The 25,457-nt window shown below is 49.0% G+C and overlaps 1 pseudogene across 1 annotated transcript in view; it reads left to right on the top strand.

Annotated features, from left to right (window-relative positions):
* LOC309585619 (epidermal growth factor receptor kinase substrate 8-like protein 2) overlaps window positions 1-6,050 on the top strand; it is a 37,929-nt pseudogene extending 31,879 nt beyond the window's left edge. The window contains exons 6-11 of the transcript in view: window positions 1,850-1,961; window positions 2,725-2,844; window positions 3,695-3,842; window positions 4,930-5,113; window positions 5,520-5,652; window positions 5,979-6,050. The product of the transcript in view is annotated as an epidermal growth factor receptor kinase substrate 8-like protein 2 (transcript). The remainder of the gene's footprint in view (window positions 1-1,849; window positions 1,962-2,724; window positions 2,845-3,694; window positions 3,843-4,929; window positions 5,114-5,519; window positions 5,653-5,978) is intronic.
* Window positions 6,051-25,457: the final 19,407 nt, after the last annotated feature.

Here is a 25,457-nt window from a genome sequence, read left to right as displayed (position 1 = left end):
TTACAACTGAAAGCAATTATCACTGCCCTTATTTTCCCTATGCAAAAACGGAACCATAAAGCTGCAGTGAACCTATTTCCTCAAGGTCACACAGCAAGCACAGTAGTTGAAAAGAAAACAGCAACAGCAGTCCTGCTGTCCTTTGTACCCAGCTATCAAGGATCCCTTTTGCCCAATAACTCGACTTTTGCACATGAAATTATTTGAAATGGCATCTTGAGTTCTGAAGGCAAAACTTCATGGTTAATAAATCACAGAGATCAGAGTATGAAAATATTTGTGAGACCAGATCCTTCCCCCTGCAAGTGCCTGATGCTAGAGGTCAAGGGAGATGGCTGGTGAAATGACAAATGTCAGTGTTTGAGTAATGCTGTAAAACCAAGGAGTAAGGAAATGTTATGGTTAGTCAAGAGATTAATGGCTCATGATGTGCCATGAAAATTCTTTTCTGAAAGGTACTGGAGCTGCCTGATTAAAAGAGCAATCCTAGTGCCCACATCAGCCAGCACTTGCACAGACACCAAAGGAGAGGTTCCTTGCAAGTCCATGAGAGATGCAGCACAGCTTGTGGCCCCTGAGCCTTTCCACTGGTCTGTTATTTGAACTCCTGCAGCACTGGGTCTTGCAATTCTGTGAGCTACAGCAGCACCCAGAACCAATTCGGCACCTCCTGATACAGGCAGTTCATCCTTCCTGGCATGAAAGGATGGAAACAGAATCCCTTCCGTTCTCTCTGACACAGGAAATCTTTCTCAGATGAAACTTGGGCTTTCTGAGCCTCCAGACTTTCGCTCAATAGCAAAAGACAAGGAAGTGTGCAAGAAGAGCATGATGGTGAAAAAGAGGGAAACAATTCGTAAAATCCCCAAAGCATAATTCCTATTGCAGAACACTAAGCTTCTTCCTTCTCAGTCCCCTCTTCAACACTCATATTCAGTGTCTGAATGCACTACCCTTGGCCAAGTGTGAGTACATGTTCACGAAATGACATGGAGAGAAAACAGACAAACATGAAATGCCTGTTTCATCTTTCTCTTCCCTTTATTACAGTATCAGATCCTAAGAGAACACCCTTACTTCTTCTGTGCCAACACATCTATCTGAGGGTGGACCACGAAGGACTAAAGTGGATTAGACTATCCCAGGGTTAAATCGCCTTGAAGAAATTTATTTAGAGGTGAAAAAGGGGAAAAGAAGGAGAGGGGAGGAGGGGGAAGAATATATGAAGATGAGACACCAGCCCTGTTCATCTTCAGCAGGATGATAGTGACAAACCATACTTCAAAAAGAAGCAATTAAGAGGGAGCCAGTCTCACTGCAAGTATGTTGAGAAGTCACGGCCTGAAGGTCTGGGCCTCAGCCAACAGGGAACTCACCAAAGGATATGGGGCTCATTTTCTTGAGGCAAATTACTGTGAAGAATCAGGACTAAATTTGACTAAAAAAACAGTTGCATCATTGCACTGTCATTTGCTGAATTGATTGAGAATCAGCACCAAACTCGGCCCTTCGGCCATAGCTCACAACCTCACTTTTTCATGTAGGCTTTTTTTGCTAATGGGAACCTTCCTTTTTTCTTGGTTGGGTTTTTTTTCCCCTTTCCCCTTTTATTTGAATAATGTCTGTGAAAAACCATTTGCTTTCACGAGGCGGTTAGTTTACACTGGAGGCAGCAGCTCTGTGAGCTCGAGCCAACCCTGTCCTGTCTTTAGATTCATTGCAATCTGGCCACATTGTCACATATATTTTTAGTTTATGATGATCCTCTAATACAATTCCAGCTTCCACACAGAGTCCTTCCAACAGTCTAGCTCAGGTTAATGAACTTCAGGCCACTTCTCTTCTGCAGGAATTTCGAGGCCCAGGGGGTGGCTGTGCCCAAGAGATTTGCCAAAATCCGCTACGATTTCACCGCGCGAAACGCCAGTGAGCTCTCGGTGCTGAAGGATGAAATCCTGGAGGTACGTGACCGCTCCTGGAAAAGGTGTGTCCCCCAGGGGCAGGAGAGAGCTCGGGATAGCAACAAGCACCAACTCCATTTTCCCTGGTGGTATCTCAGCAGTGACACAAAGCTTTGCTCAAACCCAAAGCTGGAGCAGGCTGCCTGTGCTGTGTCGTGTCATTTCCTCAGCTCAAAGACATCGGTCCCATTTTAACCACAGTGAGGAGGGAGGACAACAACTCGCTCTAGAGCCCTGCTCATCCCCCGCTGGGTCGGTTCCTTATCACCACTTCCTCCTCCACGAGGATTTGTTTTCTCTGAAAAGCACCTTTCTCATAACCTTTCTCTTACTGCAGCACTGTTGGCAGCTGGACAAGGTGGGACGTGACTTGGGCTGACACTGATCTGTGACCTGAGGAAAAGGTTTCTCTGCAAAATGTGGCTTTTTATTTATTTAATTATTTATTTTAATGCAAAAAGACATCAGAAACTCAGTCATTAGGAAAAAAAGGTCTGGAGAAACAGGGACATTATGTAGGAACTATGAGTTCTTCAGCACGCAGAGGTGCTCTCCTGTTCATCCTTACGATACATTCTGATGCTTTCCAGAAGTTTCAGTCCTGGATTGCATCTGAGAGCAACAGATCTGATTAGAGCTCCTGGCCTCAGTGATGTCCTTCTGGCAACTTCACCTTTTGGATGGTTCGGCCCCGCTATATCCTGGTTGTTTATGCCTGAAATCCCATTTTCCCACAGCAGATTTATTTTTGTCCCTCTCTCAGGTGTTGGAAGATAATAAGCAGTGGTGGAAGTTGCTCAACCGGAGTGGGCAGGCCGGTTATGTTCCGTACAATATCCTGGATGTGGTGAAACTGGAAGAGCTCAAACAGGTCTGTAGTCAGGTAATACCTGACTGGTATCAGCTGCAGGGCACAATCTGCCTCTGGGAATAATGTTGGCATTAGACCTCCCTGATTTCTTAGGATACTATGCACCAATCAGGACAGACCTTCAGAAGTAGACAAAGCCAGGAGATTCCTGAGTCTCCTATGATAAAATTCACATTTTGCTACGATCGTCTTCCCAAATAAGGCCTATCCTTCCTATTTGTGCACCAGCCTCCTGCTTTCCATATTTTTCCACATCAAGATTTTTCTTGGGGGTTAAATTAAAGATGGACACTTCCCTCAGCCAGTTCAGTTCAGCACCAGGAACACGTTACTGGAGTGGAGGCAGATGGAAACACCATCTAAGTGAGAATTAACTGAATAGTGCAACTTGCACTGCAGAAATGTGGAGCTGGAGTGTTCTAAACACCCTAGGGAAGCATGGAATTGCTTCCCCATTTTGGTATTGCAGCGTTTGGGCAAAGCCTAAGGCGGCCCAGCAGGCTTCTGGATAAATCCCTGCTAGTTTAATCAAAACGTCAAAAAACTTTCCAGTCCGCTCCAGGCCCTTGGCAGTGGTCCCGCTTCACATCCCAGCTACGGAGCAGTGAGGCTCTGCCTTCCAATGAGATCGAACATGTTTGGCACAACTAGGAATTCCCTTGCGCAAACTTCAGACTTTGCTTTGGGTTCTTCATTCCCAGAAATTAACTTCTTCCATGCAGCTCCACCTGAGGTCTCCCCAGCCCCACATCAGCACAAGGAGAACACGGCAGTTTGTCCCTCCGTGGGTGTGAGGCAGAAAGCTTAAGAACATTAAAAACGACCAAAAAAAATTCTTACTTTTCTTTCCCTTTCTAACCAGTCTAACCAGAGGTACAAAGGAGACCTGAGCCCCAGGGGCCATGGCCCATCCAGCCCAACCCACAAGCTGCCTGCCAGCTACGCCGGGGATAAGTGGGGCAGTGAGATGTTGTCGCGCCACTCTGCACAGGACGCCAAAGAACGCACGTGTGTGTCCCACTCTGGGCTCCCCTGGGTTTGGGCGCTCGGGGGACCAGACCTGCCCAAGGGGCTCCCCTGCACCTTTTACTGATCACAGCAATGCAGCAGCACTGTGTCTGGAGGCCATTCCAGGCAGGACAAGAGCCAAGAGAGCAGCCCTGGGGCTTGTGACACCGCCGGGGCTCTCAGGCGGCCCGGGCCGAGCAGGGCAATAAGTGATCACCCCATGCCTCCTTCCTCCAGTTCTAACTTCCTCCTCCTCCTCCCAAGGAGAGAGTTTCCTTTCTCTTCCAAAATGTTTAAGTGTGTCTAAGGAACAGCTCAGGTCAATCCCTTTCTCTCACTTCCTTTTGCTCATCTCCCGGCACACACACAGTGCCCGCCTGGCCGCTTCCTTCATGTGGTTCCACAGAATTCCCGGCCAAACAGGAGATCCGCATCACTCCCTCACCCTGCACATGCTGTGGGGCTCACAGAGCAGGAGAGAGATCAGGGGCCCTGCTCACCTCACCCCTTATCCCACCCTGTCCACTCCTGGAAGCAGGAGCCCTTCTGGGACGACAGGAAGCCCCACCATACAAGGACACAAATCTGTTCGTATCACTGAGTTATTCTCCACAGTCTTCAGGAGTTTCATGGGGAAAGCAATACTGGATGAAGAGTCACTGGAGTTTTCACAGAAGCACAGGATGCCCTGGGCTGGAAGGGACCTTCAAGCTCATCCCATCATGAGTGTGTTGCTCATTCCCAGTTTGTGCTTCCTGCCGCTTCTGTTCTGTTGCGGAGCAAAACCTGGAGCTCTGCGATCAGCAAATTAGTGACTAGAAGCAGCAGAGAGGACTGAAAAGGTCTCAATTCCAAACCTCCAATTGTAGATTCTCACAGAACTGTGCTTCCACATCAGGCAACAGCCAAGGGGTGATGGGAGCAAAATAAATGGCAACACAGGGGCACAGGAAAATGGGAATCACTTTTCTGGGCTGAATTTAAATAAGAATGTTGAGCCACATCCCCATCTGCCTTACAGTTTCCCCACAAACATTTAATGGCATTTTTGACTGAAGACTTGCTTTCATTCCCTACTTGTTTCTACAGAACTTATTCACCAAACGGATGAGCTGAACGACGAGCTGCTAAAGAAGATCACAAACAATAAAATTCAGCCTCCCCACAGGAATTTCAAAGTGGAAAAGCCTCAGCAAGTTTTCGTGCCCCTCACCTTTGAATCCAGCACTGAAGAAGTCAAAGCCTGGCTGGAGGCCAAGTCATTCAGCAAAGAGTAAGATTTGCCCTATTGCCACGTGCAATGCTCGTCCTTCCCTGGAGAAGGAGCGGGGGAGGCCACCGGCACCATCTCACCTGGGACAAGCCACTTGGATTTACTTACAGAGCCTGTGTTGCAAATTAGATTTCAACCCTGTTCAATCCAGGCTCTATAACCAGAATGTTCAGAGCCCAAAGTCACTCCCTTTCTCTGGTATAAATATTTTCTTGGAGATAAACAGTTAACTAACTAAGTCCAAGGCCTGAAATGCTACTGGAATTGCAGCTGCCACCTTGGAACAGCCCCAGGGCCCCGTGATATGGTCCCACTGCAGCTCCTGGCCTCCCATCTCCAACTCCTCACCTCTGGCACGAGGCCACGTGCAGCACAATTGTCACCTCCCTACTTTGTGTCTCCCCAGGACCGTGGAACACCTGGGCATCCTCACCGGAGCTCAGCTCTTCTCCCTCAACAGAGAGGAGCTGAAGAAGGTGTGCGGTGATGAGGGAAACAGAGTCTACAGCAAGATCACAGTGGAGAAAAACCAGCTGGAGGTAAGCATTTTTCTGGATAATTCCTGCTGGAATGGGGGCTGTACCAGCAGCGTCAGATAGCTCATTAAACAGGCATTTTAAAAAATACAATTGTGGGGAAAAAAAATGCAACCAAACCTACACCAGCAATAAAACACACGTAAAAATTCCAAAGTGTCTTTTGAGCAAATCTGTAAGATCCCCCTGTTTCCACTAATTAATCTGCTTTTTACTGATATCACTTATCTCTTTGAAACTAGCTCTACTTTTACAGCATTAATTAAATACTGTCACTTAACTGCAGCTTGAAGTTCAAATCCAAACTGCCTGTTTTGTTTCCATTCCAGAAAAGCAGAGGGGAGTCGGAGCTCCAAGAAATCACGAAGCGCCGCCAGGAAAGGATTGATTCTGCAAATTAAAGTCTCTCTGCTTTATTTCAGCTCTTAGCCCTAAGTAGTGCAGAAAAAAAGGGAATGAAAGCAATGATTCCTGGCCCAGGCCAGATGCAGCAGAGCTCCCCTTGGGGTCCAGCTGCCATCAGAGTGACAATTCCTTGAACACTGTTGGGAAGGGTTGACAATAAGACCATGTCCCACTGGGAAAGGTGTTTTAATTTTGCATGAAGTATTTTTTTTATAACTATATATTTTATACTGAAATTTTCCGTGCATGCGATCAGAGCAGGATTCACACGGGGCTGGATGTACAAGGGCTGGCTTCAAGCAAAAAAAGACCCCCAAAGCTTTTCTCCGAGGGCTGTCCCCTGCTCCCCACTCTCCCCTGGCAGAGCAGGCGTGGCACACAGCACAAGAGAGGCCAGCCTCAAGGCTTGGAGCCTGGACCAGAGGAATAAGGCTTTAGAACCCTGCAATGGTTTGGGTTTAAGGAAAGGACATTAAAGCTCATCCCATTCCACCCCCCTGCCATGGGCAGGAATGCCTGTCACAAGCCCAAGTTGTTCCAAATCTTGTCCAACCTGGCCTCGGACACTTCCAGGAATGGTGAGTCATGACCTCTCTGGGCAACCTAACCCTTTCTATTTCCATTTCCATTTCCTCCTCAGTGCAGGTGTCCCCTGCAGCCCACGAGCACAGGGCCGGTGACAACTGCCTGTCCTTGTCCTGTCCCCCTGTGCCCCCTCGTTGGACAAGGCTAGAATGGCAACACACATTCCCGAAGTCTGGCTGCTTCCTTAAATCCATGGACCAGCTAGTGCTATCTCTGAACAGCTGAAATGAGCTTTCAGTGCCTAGAAATGAGCAGGAGTGACAAACAAAGGGATTTGAATCTGGAAATAGGTGAGTTCCAACCGCCCACCGCTGCTGATGCAGAGGCTGGGGCTGGGGGCAGCTGTGCAGCCCTTCCCTGGGGCACGGATCCTGCACTGGAATGTTGTGGTGGTGTTGCCAAACCGGGCCTCAAACCAGGAGAAGATAAGCCCTGACCGTTTGCTCCCGACCCAGGCACACCCACAGCCCTTCCCAGGGTGTTGGTCACTTGTCCCCATCTTCACATTTTCACTGCAAAAAGTCAGCTGAAATGATTCCCAAATAGCTGAAACCCCAAAGCACACTGGGAAAGGCAGGTTTAACACAAATTAAATGGCCACAAGAAAAAAACCCCTCTAATTTAGCACAGGGTGTTGCTCTTTACTTCCCGTTTTCCTTCATAAAGTTATGTGCATTTGTATATAGCAATCTGTAAATAGGGGTGAGGAAAATCCCTCTCCCTAGAAGCAGAATTAAGTGATTATGCTTCCAAAATTTACTCACCATTTCAAAACTCAAGCAAGCAGCGTAGTTCCTGTCCACAGCAAGTTTGGCACATTGCATTTCTAGCTCTGTTTGACTGACAGACCAATCTGATTGCAAAGCAGTGAAGCACACAGAGCTCCAGAGCTGCCCACAGCCCAGGGACAGCTGGGTTTTCTCTCTCAGCACATGCTGAGTCTTTGTCCAAATTTGTGCCTGTCATTGCACATTTAATGGAAAAAGCTTTAAAACAGCATCTGGGGAGCTCATGTCTAAAACTGAGAACACCAGTGCACCTTAGTTTTGGCTTCATTCTTAAGCGTCTCCAATGGATAATCTGTTTTCTTCATTTGAAACAGGACACTGCTCTCACCAGCAGAATTAGGGTGCAGGCAGGGGAGGATCCTGGGTTTAGTCACAGCCCTGCTAGGATCTGAGAAGGGCACTCACCTTGTCAGGGAGGGATGAAGAGGACAATCCTCCTGAGAAGCCCTGGCTCCGGATTAGGGTGGAGATGGGAGGCAGGATGGCAAGCACGGGAGGCGAAAAAGTTTCTAAAATGAAAATAAAAACGAATGTTGAGCTAGGAAACACACCATCTTCTAGTCCTGGGGTGTAGAGGAAAGCAAATCACAGGGAATTACAGTTATCTGGGATTTTAACAGGAGTGTACATGACAGCTCTGTAAAGCCGGGAGCCACAGGAGCACTTCCTAAAACAAATAGCTCAGTAGACCTTATTGCAGAGGCCACTTTTACAAATTTCCACGCGACTGAGCTGTGCATCTGTTCTGTTTGTACTGCCTGCAGACACTGCTATAAAGTACTGTACATTGATGTAACTGAGCGAAGGAGACAATGATATAACCATGCACTGTACAAGATTTATTAAAATAGTTAAGTTATAACTCCATCTCCGTCTCTTTCACTGGGTTTTCATAATGCTTTGTCACTGAGAGTCTCAGAAACTCAGCAGAATGTCTGAAACCACACATTTCCTTTTGGGTTTGGGGACTGACATTCAACAGGAAGGATGTTACGGCCTGGATAGCTGTGTCTTAAGAATAGGGGCAAAGCATGAGAAGGCTGCACAAAAGCACATTCTTGCCTCTCTGGAAGGGGAACGACTGTGGCAGCTGTCCCAAGTGGAACCATACAGAAAGAGGGAACAGCATAACCCCATGACTAGGAGCCTGTTACACGGATTCTCCAACATTTCCAGCCAAGAGCCATCCTGTTTCCAGAAGCAAAAGTTTGTCTTCTCTTTTCCTTAACAATTAAATTACCCAGCTGAAATAACTGGTAATTCCTTCTGTAGATGTTTTGGAGAGTACAATTTCCAAGTGGGCCCACACTAACAAGATCACCTCTTTTACAGCCTAAATAAAGTTCAGGCGAACCACGAGCCCAAAACACCTGCCTTACTGGGCCGAGGGCTCTCTCAGCGCCTGGAGCTGCACTCGATAAACCATTTCGAACCTTGCCACAACGGCGGGGAAGGGAGCCCAGAGCGCTCAGCTCCTGCAGCGGGGCACCACCGACGCGGCCCCGAGCCTTCCCTCACGGCCGCCTCCCTCAGGGGCTGCCCGCCGCCACCTTGCGGCACCGGCCGCGCCCGGGCCCCGCGCGGCCACGAGGGACGGGTGGCTCAGGGGCGGGTCGGGCGCCGTAGCGGCCGCGGGGAAGACTGCCGGGGGTTCTGGCGACACGGAGACTCCGGGGACAGGAGGTTCCGGGCCCGAGAGATCTCGGGGCCAGGAGACTCCCCCGATACGCTCCGTCGGGGACGATGGCGGCGTCACGGTCGCCAAGGCGAACCCCCGCCCGGCCCTCACGAACCAGCCAATCAGAATCGCTCTCCCTCCCGCGGCCTCGTCCGTCTCCTGTCCGCGCTCCTGATTGGCCGCTGCCGCCCAGCCAGGCTGGGATTGGCGGCGGGCGGCGGGAGCGCGCGGGCCGGTGGCCTTCGGGCACGTACCGTCCCTCCTGGGCGCGCGAGTCCCCCGGAGCCGCGGACGTGTCGGTGTCCCCCGTGAAGCGGCAGAAGGTGGAGTCGGCGCTGGACCAGCTCAAGCACCACACCACGGTGGTGGCCGACACCGGGGACTTCAACGGTGAGAAGCGGCATGAGGGGATCCTGTCTCCGCAGCTTCTGCTTAGCCCCCTCTCCCGCCCCTCTTCACGGAGAGTGGGCGAGCCCGGCCGAAGGGGCGCGCGCTGCGGGGACCGACCCACCCTGGGGCCGGAGGGGGGGCGAGCGGGACGGCGCTGGGTCTCCATCCCAGGGCAGACCCCGCCGTGATTTCTCCCAGTTTGCCCTCGAGTGTGCCCTGACCACTCCGTTCAGCTCTGCGTGCTGTCAAGGAGAAGTGCCAGACTGAAGCCAGGCTCTGCTGCTCTAATTAATTTTGGGTTTTCTGCCAGTGGGCTGTCTAGATCTGGGACTTGTTTGGGGTTTTTCAGACTCACGCTTGGACGGGGCTTGGAGCAGCCTGGCCCAGTGGAAGCGAGTGGAACTGGATGAGCTTCAAGACTCCTTCCAACCCAAACCATTCCAGGATTCCATGATATGCTTAAAAACTGATTTGGGGTTGGAGAGAAAGAAGGGAAATGATGCTTTTTATTTGTTTCACTTGAGCTGTACATTGATCTTTTCCCTTTTTGCATTTCCAGGATGCAGAAAGTGAGAAGGAACTTGAGGAGATGTGCTCGGTCCAAGAGAAATAATTTTGAAAAAACTCATCTCACTGGATACTGCAGCAACAGTAAAATCCCAAATGGATTTCATGATCCTGACAATTCTGAGTGCACTTCAGGGATAAGGCACAAGATCTTACAGAAAAACAGACGCAGCAGCACACATCCAGGAAAACATCTTGGAATTAATGGCATAAAATCATGGTTTATTTTCCTGCATCTGTTTGATTTTAGGATCCCTAAAAATGTTACATTCCTAGCATCAGGGGTCAGGGGGTAATTTAGAGGTTTTGGTTATATGTAGGGCAGATATTTATGCCTTACATAACTCTGTAATATAAATATGTATTATATATTAGGGCATATAGCTATCTATTTATATATAACCTATTTTTTATGTGTGCCCAGATATAGTTTATATCAGACACTGTGCCTGTCTGAAGGCCTTGCTACTGCGCTCCTAACTCATTCCTGAGGAAAACATCAGGCAAAAGTTGTTAGGTTTAACTGGTTCCTCTTTTCCTTAATAATTATTTTACTCAGTTGGAATAACTGAGAACAGCTGTTAGAGATGTGCAGTTCCCAGTGGGACCAAGGCACTTTTTTGCACAACGCAGAGTGGCGTTTAAGGTAGGCAGTAGTCAGAGAAGTGAGGATTAGGATTTTGAATGCTCTTGGGCAACAAGGCTGGCCAGAGATCCCTCCTAACTCACTGTGGGACAGCAAAAACCCCACAGCCAAGGGTAACCAGGGATTGTGGGGATGGAGAATTTAATGGCATCAGGGGGCAGCAGTGCCAGTTCAACTGATAAAAAAGTAAATCCACGACTGCTCTAGAGGAGTATTGTTCCTGGACGTGTGTAAATACAGGGACACCTCTTTACTCTCAACTGAGGGAGGTTTGTGGTTGTGGTGCCAGTTCACCCTTGAGAGTTCCAGGCTTTATTTCAGCTCCCCTAGCCCGGCCTGATGTGCAGCAGTGGTGCGAGGGCCGGAGCCGTTCGCTGGCTCTGGGAACGCAGATGCCATCATGGCCCAGTGGGGGGGGGGAGCTTAGGCTGTGGTGGCAACCTCAGAAAGGGATCAGATGGCTCCTGGAACTGCCCAGAGTGCAGGAAGGGAGGGGGAACTGAACTGCTCCCACAGACCCCTGCTGGGCTATGGTTCTGGGCCAGGCCCATCAGAAAAGTGGCAGCATCAGTGGCACCTCAGTTGTTACTGTCCTTGGAGCTCTCAGGATCAGGATGAAATCATGTTCATGCACTACTGGGAAAGCAGGGAGCAGGATCAGTGCTCTAACTCTCTACACTCTCTCTCCAGGAGTGCCTTGGGTCATGGCAATTTCATGTGTGGAATAGTTTCCTGTGTCTGCCTGGGCAGCTGCAGTTATTGCACAGGCATTCAGGGCTGACAGTTCCCTGCAGGGAGAGCTCAGCACATGTGCCCAGAGGCAATCCCAGCATCTGCAAGAAAGAAAGAAGCAGCAAAAGGTGATTGCTTCTCTTTCAAAGTTATTTCAAGTGCTCACACCCAAACCCACCTTTGCTCTTGATTCTGGCCAGGTGCATGGTGAGCAGTGGGCACAGGTCATGTCATCCATGCTGGTGTGAGTGATGCTTTCTGGGGGAAAGCAGCTGATCTCCAAAGTTCCCTTCCTGCCCTGTGCCTGATCTGCACAGGAGAAAACCTCTTCCAGGAAGGGATTGTGCTTCCTCTAATCCCATTTGCCCAGTCTGTTCCATGGGGATATTGCCAGCCTGGGGCAGCAGAGGCACACGCAGCTCTCAGCACTCTCTGCTCCAAGCACAGCTCTGGGCTCCTTTGCACACTGCCTCTGCCGTGGGGTTTTCTCCAGGAGAAGCCAAGGAATTGCTCATGGAAGGGTGCAGATTAAGTTATCCCAAAGGGAAGCAAAGAATAAATATCTCATTTTTCCATCAAAATGCTCATGCTCTTTCCTACAGATTATTTCAAGTTTTTCCCACAAGCTTTGCCCTACCCATCATCCCATTTTTACCCCAAAAAGTAATTTTCTCTGTCCTCCAGAATGTCTCAGTGTCTATCCCCAAAATTTTCACTGTGTCTCTGCAAGTGACTACCTCAGTTTACCTCATGCTGTTCATTCTCTTCCCTGGGGATTGCTTCAGATTTTCCCTCCAAGCTGTCCCTGTCTGTGCACTTCTGATTTCTTCTTTTTTACAAGAAAGTATTCATTCACTACTCTGGAGATTAGCTCCAGTTTTACCCCCCCAAAATTGCCCTAACATTCACTAGTCATTGCCTGATTTTTACCTCACTATGTTCATTCTCTCCCCCTAGAGATAACCTCAGGTTTTACCCCCAGTATTTTCCCTACCTGCCCACTAACTATTTACTCTTTTTGACCTATAAATATTCTCTTTCTATCCTGGAGATTTCATCAAGTTTTACCCTGAAATATTTCACTATCTTTCCAGTACTGTCTCACTTTACCTCAGGATGTACGCTCTCCTTGCCACACATCACCCCAGCTTTCACCTCCAAAATTATTGCTACTTGTCCACTACTTATTACCTGATATTCACCTCAGTATGTCCATTCTCTGCCCAACAGGTCATTTTAATTTCTACCCCCCAAAACTTGTCCAACCTGTCACCTAGTGACTGCCTCAGTTTACCTCAAAAATGTTGTCTCCCCTAGAGATTACCTCAGACTTGACCCCCACATTTTTTCCCTGTCTGCAAGTTACTACCTCCATTTAACTTCAGTATGTTCATTCTCTGGACTACAGACTCAAGTTTACTCTCAATCTCCCTGCCTCTCCAACACTGATTACTTCCTTTTTACCTCAAAAGATTGATTTATTTTCTACCATGGAGGTTACATCAAGTTTCACTCCCAGAATTTACTAATACTTCCACAACTGATTCACTCAGTTTACCTCAACAAGTGTTCATTCCCTCACCTAGAGGTGACCTTGTATTTTACCCCCAAAGGTTTCCCTACCTGTGCACAACTGATTGCTATAGTTTACTTCAAAATCTTCATGCTCTCCATTACAGGTCACCTCAAGTTCACTTCAAAAGTTTTCCCTACCATTTCCATTAGTGATTATCTCAATTTTTACCTCCAATAAGTCATTCTCTACCTACAGACACTGGATAGTAAATCATACAGAGATCTAAAACACTGCACAAGAAACAGCAGAAAGTTTTCCATGAATAACACAAGTTCCTTTTTTTCCCTCCTCCGCCTAGGACTGCTACCAGGAGACAGGAGAGCTGCTATCAACACTCAAACCTCCCAAGCGTTGTTATTGCTCAGAGAGCTGCGCTGGCACTGAGCTACTCCCATGCGCCTGCAGGGCTCTGGGGAGGGGGAAGACGACCTCCCACTCCTGCCTGGAGAAATTTCAATGCCCTAAAAAGTCATTTCCCTTCTCTCTCTCTGACCCACGGCCAAAGCAGCTGTGTAGAACAACATGGACTACTCATGGAAGGGATGATTCAGTTGTGGGAAAAACGCTAAAGAAGGCCTATCACCCCAAATTTCAGGGTGAAAACACACTGCTTGTTAACAGGAGCACACAAACTCATTTAAACCAGAGAGGAAACTGCACACCAGGAAAAGAGCTGAAAGATAGGCCCTGCCTTGATTGATAATTCCAAAGGAAATTCCCCACAGATCATAGGCAATTACCTATAATTTTACCTCCCTAATCACTGGATTTCTGACTTGGGTTGCTGTGGAAGTGTTTCACAGATGCCTTGAGGGGTCAGGGGCTTGGCTGGATTCTTTGTGGTTAGTCCTGACAGGCCCAGGCCAAACCCACCCACCTGCATTGCTGCTCCACCCCAAATTTGCATGAAATACTGAGAACAGGTTATAAATACTCCCCTTCTCTGTCCTTCCTGACACATCCATGGAGCAAATGTACTCTATCCATTGTTCCCAAGAGCACCTCTCCAGCCCAAATCCCAGTTTTCACCAACACAAACCAAACAGACCTAAGACAATTATTCCATCAGTGCCTGCAATTCTCAGCTCCCTGTTCCCTGCCACTCACACAGCAATCTCACCTCAGCCCAGAGACTCCCTGTCCCCAAAGGGAAACACAACCTGATAGGGCACAGCTCTGGCACCACATTTCCCCTTGTTCCTGAAAAGCCCTAGGTAAATCCAGTCCCTCAGACCTTGCATCCCTGAACACCAGGAGAGCTGGAGTTTTACCCAGATCCCAGTGCCCTGCACAGCTGCGCTGACACGAGCACAGGCCGATCGCTCTGCCCAGCACCATCCCTCATTTTCCTCCCATTGCTCCCCAAGTGTCCCCAAAGCACCCCAGCGTGTCTGTGCCGGGGCCAGGGCCTGCCCCGACCAGAGGCTGTCACCCAGCCTTGCACCTGCTCCCACCCCTGGGAGAGCTGGGAATGCACTGAGAGCTCGGCTCCCCAGTCCTCAGACACACAAATAATGCCCAACCTGCCCCTCTGGGCACAGCCAAACACCACAACTCCATCATCCCCAAGGAACTCTGGCAGTCGCCTCTTCACCTCTGCCCTTTTCCAAAGGACACAGGTAGGACTGGGCTGTCAGAAATGGTATTCCCTAGGCAGTTCATCCCAGCACAAAGGAGAAGAGGAACCCTGTGTCCCTCTGACTGACCCCACAGCATGGGCAGGACCAGCTGGGTTCTTCATATTCTAAATTTTAAAATGAACTGAAGAACCTGAAAGGCAAAAAACAACACACATATAAGGTTAGAGCCAGTCAACACACACAGACAGACACACTCTCAGACACCCCTTCTTCAGTTTACACACTGACTGCAGCCCTTACTAGAAACACTCCCCCCTAAAGAAGATGCTTTAACATCTTCTTCCATCTGCTGCTCCTTGATGTGGAACAGTAGATCCTGGGAAAATTGGTAGCATCAGTGACCATAGGGATCAAAATTTGCCTTAGGGACCTGCAAGACAGCATGAGGCAGTCTGCAAAGTAGCTGACAGCTAGGAGTTATCCCCACACCAGGCCCATAAACTTTCTACCCAAAAGCCCATAGACAGGAGAGGAGAGTTCTAAAACTGTTCAAACTAGCCAGGACTGAATGTGCCAGGGCAGGGCAGCTCCAAGCATAAGTGGCACATGGACACACAGTGCATCAAATATAAGCAAAGATGACATGAAGACTTGAGATAACGCTTCAGAAGATAAATTTTTGAGACCAGGATGCTTTGAGGCGACGGAAGCTACAAAACTACTGCAGTGAGGAGGGTCTAGTACACTTCATACAGAAGTCCAAGGGAACGGCACATGAAAAAAAAGATACTACCAAAACTGAGAAGGAAGATGGATAGGAACACCTTGTGTACTTCTTCTGGTCTCAAAAAGCAAAACCATAAAGATGCCAGAATAAGCCCGATCCAGGAAAGTATGCAAGTGCTCCTGCTGCCGATATGGCCCATAACGATGCCTGTAAAGCACTGAGACATCACAAAGCCCTATGACACTGAAGACAACGGACACAGACCACATAACATAGACACAAACTGAAACTGCCCAGCAGTTTTACCTGATGGACCCAAGATTGCTAGTGCAAGATAAGCCAGAGGCTGATGACGCCGAAGGAAAGAAGGCTCTACGGCAGTAGTACGTGACAGTGAAAGGTAAACTCCTTATGAGAAGTTAGTGCCAAAGCTGGTAAGAGGATGCTCAAGAAGTGCAGTAGGCCTAGAGAAGGAGGCAACGACTGCCAGCTGATACAAAGGGATCCCTAGAGAAGGATTCTGCTGCCAAAGGCTGAAGTGACATCACAAAACATGACCGACCCACAAATGGCCAAGATGCAAGATGTCCACATGCTTGCTATGCTCAAAAGTGCTCAAAAGCATGGCTACACTGAAGAGTAGGCAAAATTTAGACCATGGCAATCGTGCCAGACCCGAAGGCAGGCTCCTCGGGTGAAAAGATGGACAATGACATCGAGACTCAAAATCCAATGATGCAAAGCTCACAAGAACATGGAGATGGGTTGGAACTGCCCGGCCCGGCAAAGGCTCAAGTGATGCTGAAGAGAAAGCCTCTCTCCCTTCACCTCCAAGGGGCCTGGCCCACTACAGCCCTCTCCTCTCAGCTAACTTCAAATTGCCTCCTGTGATTCCAAAGGTTTTTGCCTTCTCCCAGCCAACAGTCCCCACACTTAGCTCTCTGAAGACCAGCAGACGAAATCCATCCTCAACAGAAAAGAATGCTTCAGCACCGTGGATGTCAATACATGGCCCACAGCCCACTTGGGTGGCTGCAAAAGATGGAGAATAATGACAAAATTCAGACTGTGATGACACGTCCCAGAAGTGACCCCTTGCACAATGCCTCTCTCCCTCATAACTGCTGAGGCTCATCGCTCACCAGCCGTTTCCAAACTTAGGCTCCGCACCTACTTGTGGTACCTAAGACAACAAAACAGAAACTGCGACTATTGCCCTCCAGAAGAATAAATGCACGGGCTGGGCTCCCTCTGCACCACTGGCCCAGGCTCACCTCAAATCTCCATCCGACTCCGGAGGTGGCCCGGACGATACCCGCAAAGCGAAAAGGGACACGCTTCGCATGCTGCCACGTACCTCTCACCTATCAGTCGCCCCACCTAAATGCCAACTCACCTGCTCGCCTCTGTCCCTTGGCATGCCCAGGGCAGCAGCAGCACCTGCAGAGAAGCAAAGCAAAAAAACATGCTGAGAGACTGAAACCACAGCCTCCCCGCTCCAACTCAAGTACACCACACCTACAGCTTAAGCTTGCACCCACCTGGCCTCCAGCATCCCAGGGCCGGGACACCTTCCCAGTGGACCACCTAAAATGCACAAACAAAAACGGATGCTTAGAGCTGCACCAGAAACTGGTACCCAAGCAGTAACAACTCATTCTGGCCACCAGTCACCGCTCACCTCGCTCCATTGACCTCGACCACTGATCTTCAGCATTACTTCCTACAAATAAAGATGAAGAACAAAGCTGTAACATAGTCACCATTTACACTTGCCATGCAAAGACAAACGGTGACTGACCTTCCTGTGGGAACCACCTCACCTGGTATGGGGCACTCTGCCACAGATTCAATCCATCTGCATCTGAAAGAAAGTGATGACAAAAGTCAAAGTACTGCATCATAACTTAGCAGCTCCAAACATTTTGTGTTAATCTAGAAATACCATCTTGAGTCCAACTAATCCCTACATTACAAATGTCAAGTCCCTAGGACTTATCCTATTACACCTACACCCAGACTGTGTAGCAGGGCAAAGCAGCCCCAGGCCAAACACACAGACACCTGTGACACAGGAGATGACAAACAAGGGGATGCAACAAGGAGAGGAAAGTCTCAGCAAGAAGAATTACCAATGACATGACCTAGATGAGGCTCAAAGAACTCTGGCAGGAAAAGACCTTAACAGAAGGACTTACGCCAAGAACCGCAAAGATGGACGCCCGAGAATCGTACGGTTGGAATCCTCTACCTATCCTCGCATTCTCCCAAGTCCTAATCTGTTATAAGGGATCGTTGCCGTGCACAGCTGTCAATACAGCTCAGAACAAGACTGTAAAAGGTGTCTGACTCAATAGTGCTAAAGAGAGATGCGATTCCCATGCATGTCCGAGCCTGCAAGTCAAAGGTTCAAGGGTACCAGCGTCGGGCCAAGGAACGCAAAGGAGCTGCTGAGGATGATGCCCAGCATTTCTGATAAGCCCCTCAAAGGGGTAAGGCAAAAGACATGTGACACAAGATGCCCACAATAGAGACACAGAACACACAATAGACAAGTGACACAACACGCACCGGGACTGCTCTGCCCTGCACACCTCAGCATTGCGATCAACAGCGAGACTTTGCCTTTACGTGGCCTAAGGGGCCCTCTCGTGGACATCCCCATCTCCAAAGCTAATTCAAAGATCCCTCCCACCAAGTCCTGACCCAGCACCCCACTCTCATCCCCCTCCCTGAGGTGTAGCCCTCGACTTAGCTCTCAGATATCCAGGGATGCAAATCCTCATCAGGTGCAAAACAAGGCCACCTCATCATCTGGAAAGTTCCTGCCCTCAGAGGGCTGTTCTCTCTCAGTCTACTACAATAAAGAAAACCAAACATCAGTGCCTGAACTCAGCAGCACATCAGCCAAAACCCAACAATTCCACTACTCACCAGCTCCTGAGAACGCCCCGGTCCTTGGCTCACACGCTGGGGCCGCACTCCGACGCCGCCGTCGCAGGGTATCCCTGGGTTAAGGGGAGACAAGGTGATGTGGCATTGCTGAAACTTGAGGGGACCCTCGCTCCTCCCTCCCTCCCCGACTCGCCACAACTCCTCAGCCATTGCCAAAGGCTGCCCAGATGGCACCTTCAAACAGAAAAGGTACAGGCTTCATCGCAGAGCCCTGTAATACTTCTGGAAGGCTCACAGGGACAGGCAGCTCAAGGGTGATAAACTGGCTCCATCAGCTGGTCCATGAGGGGGTTCAGCCCCTGTAGGCATAATACAAGTGGGCCACCTAAAACACACAAATGGATGCTCAGACAATGCATGCTTTGAGCTGCCCCAGAATTTGGCACCCGAGCAGTAACTGGTTGCGTCCACTGGTCACTGCTTACCTCACTCACTTGACCTTGACTGCTGATATCCAGGTTTACTTCCTAAAAATAAAGACAAAGAACAGCCCTGAAACATAACCAAAATGAAACACCACCCCTGAAAAGCTGAATGATGACCAACCTTCCCAGGGGAGAAGGGGCAAAACAAAATGGAAAGGCACATGCCCATGTAGTGTCCAAAAGGGTTGCATTGCCGAGATAGGTTCCACCTGAAAGTGCTTGACTGTGACCTCTTTCTGCAAGGGTGTCTGTCATGTTGGAGTAGCGATTTGAATGCTGCAGACCACCTGTAAAACGCAAAAAAAAAAATCAAAGGCTACTTATAGTTTCATCACTAATACAACAACTCCAGTAGCATCCAGTTCTGTGCTGGAATCAATACTCATCCAGCTCATGGTCCCCCCAGTGCCAATACCCTGCTGTGCCAAGTGCTTCGCATCTTCAAAATGAAAATCCCAACAGTGAGGTAAACATAGAGCCCAAAGTCAGGCCGTAGCTTGGACTTCAGGCACTGACCCACCTCGCTGCTGTGCTCCTCTGGTCTCCTCCATTCATATCAGGTTTACATGCTCTCCCTCTGCAAAAGAATTATTTGTCAAAGTTACCCAGACAGACAGGGAAAGCTTAGCCTTTCCCAAGTTCTCATTCCTCAAAGCAAACTGCCTAGGATCCCACAGTAGTCGGCCTTAGGACAAACTACTATGAAACTGCAAGACACCACTGCACCACTCCCACATCTCCACTGAACACCACACAGACTGGCCACAGTCACTCCATCCGAGGCGTGGCTCAGGTGGCTGAGCAAAGCAAAAGGCTCCCTGTAAAGTCTCCTTTCTTCTCCACCTAACCCCCCCCCCCCCAAGACTACTCTACAGAGCAGAGCAATTCCAGGCTAGACACAAACTCAAACAACACATTATACTACAAGCAGTGGGACATGAGGATGATAAAAAAAGCTCTCGGCAAGAAGAACGATAGCAAGGACAGGGACGACGCCAAAAAAGATAACTGATGGTATGGCAATGGTGGATGAAAGAGGCTCTAAGGAGCAGAAGAAAAGACTGGAACAGTGACCTGTTCTAAGAACTGTCAGTCACAATGATCAAGATGGCTGTGAGAGACAAGGCCACATTTAGAATGCTCCCATATCCTGACAATCTTACAAGCCCCAGGACATTACAGCTCAAGGCTGGAAAGGATGGATGGCAGTACAGCTGGGAACAAGGCCTCAGAAGAGATCCGACTCAATGCTTTCAAGATGTGATTCCAAGATGTGGCCAAGCCCACTGGTAAAAGAACAAGTGATATTGGCATCCTACCGAGAAGTACGAAAGATCAAGAAGCTAGAGATGATGGCCAATGCTTATGATGAGCCCCTTAAGGGTAAAAGGCAGAGAGATCTGATCCAAGGGAAGCCAAAGACACAGAACACACACCGGACAAGACAACACACACTGGAACTGCTCTGCGCTGCACACCCTACAGTTGCAGTCAAAAGTAGGGCTACTCCCTTTAGCTTACCTAAGAAGCCCCTTGGAGAGCATCCCTTTCCCCTACACTACTTTTTAAATCTCTCCCAGCAATTTCCAACCCACTATCCTGCTATCATCCCTTCTCCGGGCCCCAGCCCCCAACTTAGCTTTCAGATGACCAGTGATGTGAATCCACACTGGATGCAAAGGAGTCCACCTCAGCCATCTCCAAAGGCACTGGGATCACCAGGTTGGCCTCTTAGTCAGCTATGACAAAGAAAACCAAAATCAATGCACCAGTGTAGTGGCATACAAGCCAAATCCCAACAAGTCAGCTACTAACTGGGACCCTGCTCCCGCTCCCACTCATACTTGCAGTCTTTAACTTACCTATCAGAAGCCTCCATCTCCAATGTCATCTCTGACCCAGGGTAGCTCCCTCTTGCAGCACAATGAACCTGCTGAAAAATTTGGAGTGTAATACTGACACAATCTGGAATTTCAGGAAATTGCAGTGCTTCTAAGAAAAACAAGGCAAAGGAAAAAAAAAATACAAAAAGCACCAGGCACCTTAACAACCTTGAACACTCGATGCAAAAATCATGAACTATGCACTCAATGCTATCTTCTTCACAGTGTCTTCAAAGCCTCTATTGCTTTAGATGCCAAAAGCACCTGCTGAAAGAAAGCTGAGAAAACCTGAATGACCCCCCCCCCCCCCCCTTCATGGAAATAAGAAGACACCCTCAACCCAACTAACCCCACGGAAAGAATGAGCCTTTTTTTACCCAGGGCTGGGGTTAATATACCCCTGGCCGGGCCCGCCTCTCGTTCCCACAATGCCCGGGAAAAGGGAGGAGGCAATTTTACCAGAAGGGATAAAAGCACTGGGAGGAGCTGCAGCTGTTTGGCTGCTCTGCCTTAAATTCCAGGTGACTAAAGGGCTCTGTAGATGCCTTCTGTTTTACTACAGCTGCATCCACTGAAAGGGTAAAAAAGCTTCTTGTTTTGGCAGCGTAGACACATGAGTTGCATGATTCCTTGTTAAGTTCTGTAATTGTTCATTGGTGGCTATTGAGTCACAGGACTATGGAGGGTGGAGAAGAATAGTAATAATATACATGGTGTAACTCCTGTTGGGGTCTCTAATTAGGGATGTATTCATTATAAATAAAACTGAAAAAATAATGGGCTCTCTGGCAGCAGGAAGGTTTTGTGAGTGCTGGGCTCGCTCCCTTGTGAGAGATTAGGTGCCAGTACCCAGCTAGAAGTGCCCTGAAGTACAGATTGAAATTCTTAAAATGCTGAAAAAGGGGGAGCTTCCTTCAATTGAACCCCTTAAAATGAGACACTAGGGAGTGTTTATCTCTACTTAAATAGATGCCATAGCAATAAATGGGTTCTCTCCTCTGAATCCCCTAAAATACTGGAAAAAGAGGGGTTTTCCTTACTTCAGGTCTCTCCAGTGATGGAAAAAGGGGGATTTCTCCCTCAATTCACACCCTTATAAAGGAGGGACAACCGGGCTTTCCCCTCAATTTAAACCTTGGGATGATGAAAATGGGGGAGTTATGCTCAATTCCAATCAATAAAATAGCATTGTCAAGGTTTTCCCCTTCTATTTAAACTGGAGAATAATGGAAAATGGGGATTCCCTGTCAAGTGATACCCCTAAGAGCATGGAAAAGGCAGGGTTTCCTTCAACTGATGCCCTTAAAATTGCAGAGGAAGGGGATTCCCCCTCAATTTAAACACAGACAATTATGGAAAAGGAAGTTTTTTTCCCTCCGTTTAAATCCCTTTTCTCCTCATAACCCCCCTTTTTTGGGGGGGGGCACTGGGGAAGGGCTGCCAAGATGAAAGGGGAAAGTGGAATGTTTCCCTGGGACCCCACATGCTGCCCTGCCTGCTCAGGTGCTGCCCCTTGGCACGAGGGGTTTTCCCTGGGCATTTTCTGGGAGCAGTGCTCTGTGCCCAGGTGCCTCCGGCTGCTCCCCAGCTCCTGCCGGATGCTCCGACCATTGTCCCTGGAGGGACACTCGGGATGCCCCCATTGCCCCTCTGGACCAGCAGCTCCCTGCACAGCTGTGCCCGGGGAACCCTCGGAGAGCGGCCTCTGGCAGGAGCCGCCCCCTCCTCATCCTGGCCGCTCACACCTGGGGCTGCTGCGGGCTGTGGGGTCAGCGGCGTCGGGGGCGGGCGGGAGGCGCGTGGGCGCCGGCCAGCAGGCATCGGCGGGGACACCTCCGTGCCGCGCGCGCCGCGCCTCTCCCACGAGAGGTCCCCGCGCCCCGCGGTGCCGTGCCGGGCTCTCGTTCCCCCCCCCCCGCGCCGCCGCCGCCCCCCGCTCCCGCCGGCCCGGGGAGCTGCAGGAAAACGCAAAAGCATCGAGGAAGAGCGGGCACCGGAGCTGCCCGAGCCATCGGCTTGCCCGAAGGGCGGCGGCTGCCCGCAGCCGGGAGCAGCCACCAAGGATGGAGCTGCTGTTTGCCGGGAGGTGGGAGCTGGGGGCAGCCGGAGCCGGAGGCAGGCTTTCCCCGGGAGGTGAGAGCTGGGGGCAGCCGGAGCCGGAGGCAGGCTTTCCCCGGGAGGTGGGAGCTGGGGGCAGCCGGAGCCGGAGGCAGGCTTTCCCCGGCAGGAGGGGCCGGGAGGATTTCAGCTCGCAGCGGCTCTCGGTGGGTGCTGGATGGAGCCCGGGCTGAGCCAGGTGGCCGGTGCGGGTGCTGTTCCTGTCCCCAGGCGCCGATGAAATGGCAGCTCGGAGCAGCCTCGTGTGTCTGTGTGGAAGCAGCTCCGATGCTGGCAGCCAAATCAAATCAAATTGCTGTCAGATTTGTATTAAATGTGGTGTTTAAATCTGGAACTGCTCAGCTCCCCAGGTGGGAAAGTGCTTGGAGTAGCCAAGCTGAGCCGTTGTTGAGAATTCCAAGCATTGTGTCTTTACTCTCCTTAATACAGCGTTTAAATAATTGATACTTGATGGAGACAGTATCAGGGGGATTTGTTAGAGGGGCAGGGATGTTTTTTCACCTTGCAGTGTGTTGGGATAGTCAAGACTCCTTATGTCAAAATTAATTGATCTTCCTTCTTTTCCTTTTTTTTCCTTTCTAGGTTGTGGCTGAGTGGGAAGAATATTTCGGATAAAGAAATGAAATGCACGAGGGAAGCTTCGTGTTCCCGTGGAGATGCTTTAGGCGCGTGCAGCTTCTGAGCTGCACCGAAACTTGAGGCTCCCACAGAAGCTTCCTGGTAAGCCTGAGTGGGTTTACTGCATGGGGGTTCCAGTCACTGCTGGACATACTCTGAAGTCCTGGGAAAACATGGAACAATAGCTCTGAGTGGAAAAAATATATGCTCAGCATTCTCTAGGGAAAATTATAGTTGGCCTGTAAGTGTACCCCCACGTCTGCATTGGTTAAAAAGTCAGTCCCACACACTTTCCTGGCTGGTGTGAAGTTGTATAGTTCATCAGATCTGATCCAGTGTGTAAAGAAATGTTTACTGTGGACTTTCAGGAGATTATTAAACTTGATCTCCCTGGATTGACAGAATGAATCCACATAGGATGCAGAGCAGGATGTGGTTTCTCAAACAGAATAGTGACATTCTTGAAGGAGGCTACAAGCAAAGGGAATCTTAATTTTAGTTATTGAACACAGAAACATTTATATCTGCTTATGCAACTCTTAGAAGGGAAGAAGAACATGGCCATTCTGTGCAGTCCTATGTGGAAGTGTACTGGCTCAAATTGTCTTTCAAACAGCCAAGTGGCACCGGGTGTCACCTGGAAAAATTAAGTACTGGGGACACTTTACACTCATAAATGGCCTGACCTTGTGTACATGGAAATCAAGGGACTTCTGTAATGTTAGAATGGGTCTCAAATGATGGGTTTTTGCAGATTAGCAATCTATCCAAGGAATGATATCATAAAATTTTGTCTAGCAAAACCTGCTGCCAACATTTAAAAATATCTACCAAATGCTATTCCCGTTAAAACAGTCTTGTTAAAATTGTCTGTTCCAAACAGAACAAGATTTTACTGTTCTTGGTGATGTCGTTTTCCTCCTCAGATTTCTGTGAAAGCATGTGTTTCACAAGGCATATCAAAGTTGTCTCATGGGCAAAAACATGTAAACATCAAGCGTGTCATTTTCTTGAAATCCCCTGTAAAATGGCTCGCCACGCTGCCTTAACCATTCAGAAGCATAAGAGGAAAAAAGGAATTTGCAGGCACTCCAAGGCTGGGTCTGTGGGAGATCTGAGATGAGCCTGTGGCTCTGCAGTCACCCATCAAGAAGTCACCCAAATGTGCTTTTTATCTTGCAGTTTCCACATTTGGGAGGCAACTACTGCGTAAAGGATCTGGGTTCTGCTAATGAAAAATATATCACAAGGTCCGTGTGTGGCTGGGTTGGTTCCATAGTTCCAGCCATACCTGCTGTTGTGATACATAATCCCAGTTCATACTCCTGGGAAGAGTTTCCTGCAGCAGTGCAGGTGGGAAGTTTCTCTCTTGCACTGGCTCCACATTGAGCTCTTTCTTCTTAATGCAGCCAGTGCACTGAAGGAGAACAAGCTCGCTTCTTCCTTGCCTGGTTGTTCAGGGTGAATCATTAACCAAGCACTTGAGTGACAAACCAAAATTGTTTGTTGAGTGCCTTCTGCAGTCTGCACGGACAGTTTGCCTTCTGCAGGAGGTACGGTTTTCTTCTCTCACGGAATGAAAGCACCACAGACCCCCTCTGCTCGCCGCTGTGCTTTAACCAGACCTGAAGTATGTACATAATAATACATAGATCTGTATCTATCTACGTACATATATGTACTGAAGTATATAATCTATCTATAGAACTTCTTTATATGTATAGAAGTTCTGTGTTGCTCCTGCTTTATGCATGAGGAAAGGGCATACATATAATGAAGACAGAAGTTAACTTTTCCTTGTACTCTTCCTTTGTAGCCTGTTGAGGCTTTTGGTGAGAGGAATTATATCTTTTTCCTAGCAGCACTTAATGAACTGAAATCATTCTCCAGGATGATGATGACATGCCAGTTCTCGGTATATGGATATGAGTCCTGAGATCCCACACACGGATACACAGAAGGACTGCATAATGTGCTGAAGATGGGGAGAAGGTATGCTTGGGTGAAAGGTGGGACTGTTTCTTCTAATGGCTGCTTACATCCAACAGCAAATACTGATTTCTCCCTTTTTAATGCAAGAGCACTTATCTGCCAGTGTTCAAACTGCATTTCCATGACATAAGAAGAGTTGTCTG

The sequence above is a fragment of the Coloeus monedula genome, assembly GCF_965178545.1.
Source record: "Coloeus monedula genome assembly, contig: HAP1_SCAFFOLD_81, whole genome shotgun sequence".
Classification (NCBI taxonomy): Eukaryota; Metazoa; Chordata; class Aves; order Passeriformes; family Corvidae; genus Coloeus; species Coloeus monedula.
The sequence above is the reverse complement of the archived record's forward strand: the minus strand, read 5'-3'. Positions and strand labels throughout refer to the sequence as shown.